This window comes from Protopterus annectens, chromosome 2.part0, assembly GCF_019279795.1.
Source record: "Protopterus annectens isolate FY-2018-M chromosome 2.part0, PAN1.0, whole genome shotgun sequence".
In the NCBI taxonomy this organism is placed as follows: Eukaryota; Metazoa; Chordata; order Ceratodontiformes; family Protopteridae; genus Protopterus; species Protopterus annectens.
Window position 1 is genome coordinate 1,168,481,125 of NC_056728.1, and position 7,997 is coordinate 1,168,489,121.

At 40.0% G+C, this 7,997-nt stretch overlaps 1 pseudogene; it reads right to left on the reverse strand.

Moving 5' to 3' along the window:
• Window positions 1-7,471: 7,471 nt before the first annotated feature.
• Window positions 7,472-7,997, reverse strand: part of LOC122793754 — a 55,320-nt pseudogene continuing 54,794 nt past the window's right edge.

Here is a 7,997-nt window from a genome sequence, read left to right on the forward strand (position 1 = left end):
TAGGATACAGTTATGGTACACTGTACGACTACCTATGCAAGGATGAGTGGAATCAGATAAATCACTGCACTCCTTTAATCATTTGTACTATTCACATCTCAAGTTCTAGAGTCACAATAGCAATGCACTGATTGATACTTATTGGAGCTAGAACCATAAAGCTGCTTACACTGCAAGTGACCCATATTAGACTAGCAGGTCGTGTGCCTTTAGGAGCTACGCAAGGAAGATGAGAGGGTGCAACTATCAAGTATAGGCCAATCCTGAGTGGGAAGCTGCATTGGTTTGCCATAATACATACCTCATCGTGGAGTTCCAAGCCAACTAAGCTTGTGTTTCCATAGTGCTTCAAGTAGCAGGGGGCAGTCACATGCAGAGACCTCTCCCTTGGGAAGTATTGACTGTAGACTCAGAAGGTAACAAGGAAGGATTCTCATACAGAGTGTAGACCATCTCCAGGGACAAGCTGGGCCACTCTCTGCCACCCAACTCTCACTGGGTGGGAGAGGGCTCACTTGGATCTTCCAATGCATGAATTCTCACTTAGCACAGGATTACCAGGCTGTCATTATGCTGACCAAATAGGCAAAAGTAGGAGCCATCAGCAAGGTCCTAGGGAAAGAGTGAAACTTGTATTAAAATGAAACTAGAATGAGTGTGGTTTGCCTGTGCAGACAGCAGTACAAAGGCATTCAAGAACATTATCTTTACAGATTGTGGTTTAAATTGGACAAGAATTCCTTGTAAAGTGATATTAAAAATGACTTTTTAAGAGGGTAATGTTCCAGACTTATGGAGAAAAATCCAAGGCTAAGACCAATAAAGACACTGCTTTTTGAAAAGTTCTGAAAACTATACAGAATGGCAAAACAGAACGAATAACATACGCCAAGGTTTGTAAATATACAGAATTCATAGGTATCCTGTATAATGTACAGCAATGAATGCTGTTAGCCAACATACAGTATTACCACCTCAAAACATGGTCAGGATATTTTTTGGAACAATAGCATCAATTCAAAACTGATGCATTACACGTACATTTTAAAATGAGATAATTCTGATGGCATAATTACAGATTATTCAAACGTAGCTTTATATTAGACAGTTAAAAGCATAGAAGTAGGCAATACTGATGTTATTTAGGAGACAGAATACAGCCTGGGTATTTTAGAGCAGAGTACTTTAAATTAAATGTTTGTGTTTACATACTAAACAGGAAAGAGTATGGTAATTTATATTTAATTATACTTAATCAGAATTTATTTTGATTATTCAATCATAGGAATGCATTAATATAAAAAGTTGAGCTGTATGTGTGGTAATATTCCTTGAAGGCACAAGCCGAAGTACCGGATACACCAGTAAAGCTTTTTTTCTCTCTTTCCTGGTGTGGTGTGTTTTTTGAATTTCAATTTGGTGGTGTGTATTCATAATTGCTGATTGTTCAGATGAGTGTCAGGTTAGTCAGTAGTACATCAAAACTGGGGGATTCCTGACATATTTCAATAGAAGCTCAAAATAAAAAGATGACTAAATTGTGGGCAACTTGTAATGGCCATATTTTGTGGCCCAAAATAGCTTTAAGCAATGAGTAAACATGCTAAAACCTACAAGACAAGGATGAAGTTCCGATTTCATCAGGACGAGTGAAACAGAAATATACCAGACAGGCTTGGAATTCTCCCAGTCTCATCCTCCCCCACAAGAGGATGCAATGCAACACTGACTACAGCAAGGTTAAAACTGTAATTTTAGTCTCCGATTTGTTGGAAGCATTTGGTTAGCAGACAGGTATACTTCCTCTTATTAGCTTTATATTTAGCACCTTTGTTAAAGAAATTAAGGAACTCAAATGAAAGGATAACTGATATAGTCAAGAAAGGCTGGCTCTATTTGCAGAGGAATATTTTTTATATCTAAAACTAAGGACAGTGTTGTGGAACATTTGAGGCAGTTTCAGATCTTTTTTGGGATGCAAAAAGAATGAAGCTAAAATAAAGGCAATAAGCTGTAAGTTGTCTACCCACAAGTTGGTTCAGCAAGATCCACATTTATGGGGACATGATTAAGTACTTGGCAGCATGGATTAAAGGATTCTGATGCGACAGCCAAGGATGTGTGGGAACAGATAACTGAGAAATCGGGACTTCTGATATGGACAGCAAGACTAGCAGTGGATTAATCCCTTTAGTTTTACACAGGTCAGGCATATTTTACAGAACTTGGATAGCAAGAGAAGGATTTTATCTGGGAGGAGAAAACACAGAGTGGGTTAACCAGAACAGACCGTTTGGGATTACCCAATTTAAAATGCTATTTCAGAGCTACACAGTTAAGGCTCCTGTACATTGAACAGAAACCTATAATTCAAAGGGGAAAGGGGTGATGAAATGGGGGAGCTCAAGAAATGAAATTTGCATTTTGAATGCAGATCCAAAAAGGAGACCAATTCTATATACTTAGTGGAAATAATTTTGAGAACTAAGCCAATACATGGAGAAAGGAGATTCTGCTGATAGGGATGACTGACTGCAATTAGAAATGGACAACAGGTGGCTGGAATTTATTGGAAAAACTGGCATAGGAACCAAGGTATTGGCAGCAAATGGGGGGGGGGGCAAGGATTTGGACTGCAGGCTAGATATTGCCTTCCCTATCAAGAGCATAGGTAGAGAAAGAAATAAAGGGATCCCAAGCATAAGACCAGCACTGGTAGAGTGTTTAGTAGAATCTAAAACAGGAGCTGCTGTGAGCATACAAAATACAAAATATTGCATAAGCAAGAATCAGGAGTTTAGAAATGATTGGGAAGAGTGGATAAGCATGAGTCATTATCTCCCAAGTGTAGAAGATTTAGGATCTTTGCTTGGAAGCGTTTATGGGCATTTTTATACCTCAAGTACACTAAGAATTTTTCCTCGGGTAGACATCAAATGTTGGATGTGTGATGGGGAAGAGGTAATTGGGATAATTTTCCGGAAGTGCAACAAGTTAGCAGGCATATTCCCTGCAGAATACTGTCAGATACTGGGTGAACAATGTGTTTAACCTAGGAGCTAATCTGAGTTATGATACAGCATTAGAATTGCAGACTGATTAAGGCCTTGCAGAGTCTAAACTATTGTGGCTGCCAAAAATGTAAAAAAAAAGTCAGTCTAAACCAACTTTACTAGTAGTGAAAACTGTAATGGTGATAAAAATGGGAATTAGGATCTTCAGAAAACCGTAGGCGCAAATTACATAAACTGAATTGTGAGAATATATGCAGAGGAGGAATGAAGTTTAAAAAGCAGGCAGGATTTGAATGAGCTATGACATGTTTGACTGGTGTATACAGCAATATGGTTAGCTTTCATTTATAGAAATGCAAGATTGCTTATAGGCATATAGATAATTCAAGAACTGGACCCAGTACTGATTTCTTTAATTGCCCTGTATTTTACTATCCTCAAAGGGCAACTTTCAGAGCAGCATTCTGCCAAGACAATGATATTTCCAGGAATACAGTTCAGGAAAGCTAGAATGGGGGGTGGGGAAAAGGGGAATCTACAAGACGGATACAGAAGTAATTTATTTCTGTGCAGAAGGCAACAATGGACATGTGCACCACTCGTTTGTGGAAGACTTCTGTAATGATCACTTATCCCTCTGATGTTGAGGAAATGCCAAATTGACTTTAAGGCTGAGACTCTTCAGGTTGTTCACAAGAATGACCTTAGTTTCCTTCCTCATCTTTGCTGAAGTTAAAATGGACGTAGCCAAAAGCATCTGTAGTTCTGTTGCCCCTTGTATACCTTCATGTTGTCAGTTTTGCATCTGTAGGTTAGATCTGCAGATTATATGAAGGTCACCTATGCGGGAAATTACCATAATTTCAAATCACAAGATTTGAAATCTGTTTGCAGCCACATAATTTTGGCCATTTTCATTACAGCTATATACATGGGTACTGGTAGCCTGATAATAAACCTCTGTGCAAGAAACCTAGACAAAGCAGTATTGTGCAAAGGCGCAAAACAAAATTTGATTTGCAAGCTTTTCAGAAGAATATCAAACCTGAAGTTTGAATGTCTGTTATACTTGGCGATGTGCCAGAAAACCACAAATTGAGAAACAGACTAAAAGCAAGTTGGACAAGTCAACTCCTTGAGGAAAGAAAAATTAACCACATACAGCTTGGGGAAAACATGGCAATATTTTGGATGCTCCATGGCAGAGAAATACATCCAAGACTAAATATTGGTTTTGGTAGAGATTCCCAGACAGGAAGATGCAAGGAGGAGGAGTGAGCAGATGGTAAATTGTTCATATGGGGTGGCTCAGTATGCACCATCATTCTTTAGGCCACATGTGTACCAGTGTGAATAGTGTGGCAAATGTACCAATAAGAATTTGGCATAGCATGAAGGCAGAAGCACATCTGTAAGCATGTTGCTCAAAGGAAAGCATTAGGAGTAATAAAGTCAGCTGCCTGCAATCCCACTTGCTTTCTGGGCTTACAGAAAAGCAAACCAAATTGGTATGTGCAACTCAGTTGCAAGTGCTACTGAAGTGCAGAATGTGCAAGATTTCTGTGAAGAGATAGGATAAAAGTATTCCATGCGCAAGAGTCTTGGACTTTCATATGCTGGATAAAAAAAAGAGGGCAACTATTTCTGAACAGTTCTGACTACCCATGATTATCTGAACTCCAACAGGGGCAGATGTCTGGGGGCTAGATAAAGCCATTTCCAATGAAGCCACAAGCACCAATGTGCTTTATACAGCAACAGTTCTACATTTAGCCATTACATTTCAGTTCCATACAGTTACACCTCACTGAATTTTATGAGATCCAAGTAAATTGAATGGCATGCACTTGGAAATATAGACCTTACTTGCATATTTTGCTTATTGGATTTTTAAACAGTCATCTTGGCACATTTACTTAGCCTACTCATAACCTTTAAAGGTGTTGCAACAAGTTTGGAAAGCCCAGTTAAGTCTTTGGACAGGCAATTCCAAAACGGCAAGGACAATCTTGGAGCAGCTCAATTACTGCATTTATGATGGTAAAGTATGTTGTAGCTGCACTTATTTTGTGAGAGTGGCTCAGACAGCAACAGGTTGCCTTCTTGCCCCTAATGCAAGGCAGCCATGTTCCAATATGGAGGAAGGATTTAAATGGAGGTGCATAGGAAGAGCAGGATGACATTCCAGTCTGGGAGTTTGTCCATTTGTTTGGTGGTTGTACATTAACTAGATTCAGCTGCTGTGTGTACCAGATTATGTATTCTTATGTGCCTTGAGGGAAAACCAATTGGATAAGCCTGCATATTTAGTATTCTTTTTGTATTGGCATTTGGGGAGATGTGATGCAATGGTTTCCTTTAGTGTTTGAAACTAGTGTAGTACATTGTAGCAATATTAACTGGCTAGCCATGATTAAAGCTGGATTGAGACTCTTTTAATTTAGGGCAATTTTAATGGTGCAATTAGTTGAGGGAAGTTTAATATTTACTAGGGCCAAGGATAGACTAAGGTGGTGGGAGCAGTGGCACACTGGCCCCTGTTTTTAGCCACCTCTGGAAGAGGTGCTCTGGGTGAGCCATTGCATGGCAGGGGGTTTCAAAACAGTTTAAGGGCGTTGAAGGGTGACATGCACTGTTTAAGCCATAACCAGCAGCTATGTTATTTGTGTTGCAAAGTACAGAGATCAGGCCATGCAAAGTACAGAGATCAGGCCATAATGCATTATGGTCATCCAGTATTCCATGCATGTGCTCAAAACTGGTTAATTAGTTTAGAAAAGGTGGTGTCCTGTTTAGGAATGACAAGAGCTATGTCAGTGGGTTAGGAGTGAGGACTGCCATTATCAAAAGGTGGTGAGGAAGGATTAGGTGTTTCATACCTGAACTTGGCACAAGATATCTGAACAAAGCCATAATAGTGGGGGAGAGGGGGGGGGGGGGAGATAAGGCCCAACACAGGAACATTTTTTTTTTTTTTTAAATATCACTGTTACTAAACTTAGACAGGTTTTACATTGGCATCTGTTCTCATTCGTCTGAGAATGACGAATTGAGGAAAACTAAAAGTTTAACAGTTGAGAAGTGATAAGAGAGTCCCAGACGGTTCAGTACTGGGTATCTGGCTTGTCAGCCCTTATGACACTTCTAGTAAAATATGCAAGCTGAAAATTAAGTCTCAGATGAATACCCTAGGGCAGTTATATGCAAACTGGCAAATTGGTCCAGGGAGATTATCTGGGAACATTGAGAGTACAAGATTACCAGTTATAGTACAAGATAAACATAAGGGTTACAAAACTTTGTGATGTCATAAGCACCCAATTCCCACTATTTCAGTGGCGAGTAGAGAACTAACTGGGCAACCGATGTAAAACCCAGAGAACTAAATCCACAAGTGAAAGCAGTAAAAGGTTAACCATTTCACAATAGTCATGAAAGTTAGGTTTTAAAATATTAATGCACTACCAAACTGTGTGGAGACTTCAAGATATCCATCCTGGCCCAAGCATTGGATAAAACTGAGATCCACATAAGACAAGTCTGCATGGTACTTTTTGCAGTGTCTTTCAATTTGCATGAGTAAAGAATGAAGTACTCCTCATTACTTAGAACTTCCAGTCCAGTCACCCAGAGTGTAGTCTCTCATTAACAGAGATATTCTTAATTGTATAAACTGCACAGCAGAACCATTTCTGAGTGAAAGAAAGACTTGCCGCAGTGCATCTTAAAGCATTTTGCATACAATACAGAGCAGTAAAATTACATTGAACACACCAGTACACAAATACCAGCCCAAAAGCAAATTTTATTGCAGGTCAAGCTACACAGTCCTGTACATTCCAAAAAAGTGCAGTTGCATGTGAACTGGTAATCCAGAGGATTAAGCTGCACAAGGACAGGTGAAAGTGCTCTGGTAGTGTGTATTCCAACCAGTGGTCCAATTAATACACCAGGACAGTTCAGAGACTGGGGAGAACAAAAATATAGTCGGTCAACATGCATCACAATTCTGAAGCCATCTACAATCATTTGTATTTTTTGTTATACCTTCATGCATTTACTTGGGTTACAGTTCTCCTGTAATCTAGAACCAGTCTTTAGGGGGTACAGTGTAATTCTTCCTAGGATAAGTTTTTGGTCTGTACCACATTTGCAATACACAGATGCTGCAAATTGGGCAAATCTACACAAAGGTGGTACACAAGATGGGCCTGCCTAGATTTAGACAGGGTTATGCTAGTAGCTGAAAAGTAGGCAGGGAGCCTGGCTGAATGTTTGGAAAGTCGAACATCAAGACATGAAGCCCAATTACTAGTTAACAGAAACCAAGCTTAAAAACTGGTAAACACCCAGCAAAAACTCATGCAACCACCATGAAAGGCAGACTGCAGAAGAGATGCCTAAACAGAGAATGTAACTAGAGAAGAGTGCTAGGAGAATGACCCACAGTGGTTCAATTAATACACTAGGACAGTTTGGAGACTAGAAGAGAACAAAATAGTCGGCCAACATGCAGTATAACAATTCAATTCTGAAGCCATCTCTGTAGGTCCCTTGCACCTACTTTAGTGGGATTCAAACTAAAGCATGTTACAGCCACTGCTACTCTGCTGCTCTCCATCATCCAAAGCTTAAGCTTTGAACAGCTTCATGTGGCTGTCACTTTTTCAATGTAGGACCGAGAAGCTGCATCTGGAATATGGAGTGAAGGAATCAGCAGCTAGTTGCTATTAGCAGGGAATCCCAAATAAAAGCCACAGGGAACTTAAGGCACCATTGTAGCCTGTGGGATGGTATGAACCTATGCATGTGATCAGATAAAAGGTACTGCTCTAGCAGGTGTTTGGTCAGAACACCAGTCCACCTGCCATAACATTGCAGAACAAAGCATGACTGGTGTAATTAGGGCCAACTGGTTGAGATTGGGGATAGCCATCCTAGAAAGGTAGTGTTGAAGCCCCAAGGGTATGGTGGAAGGCTCTG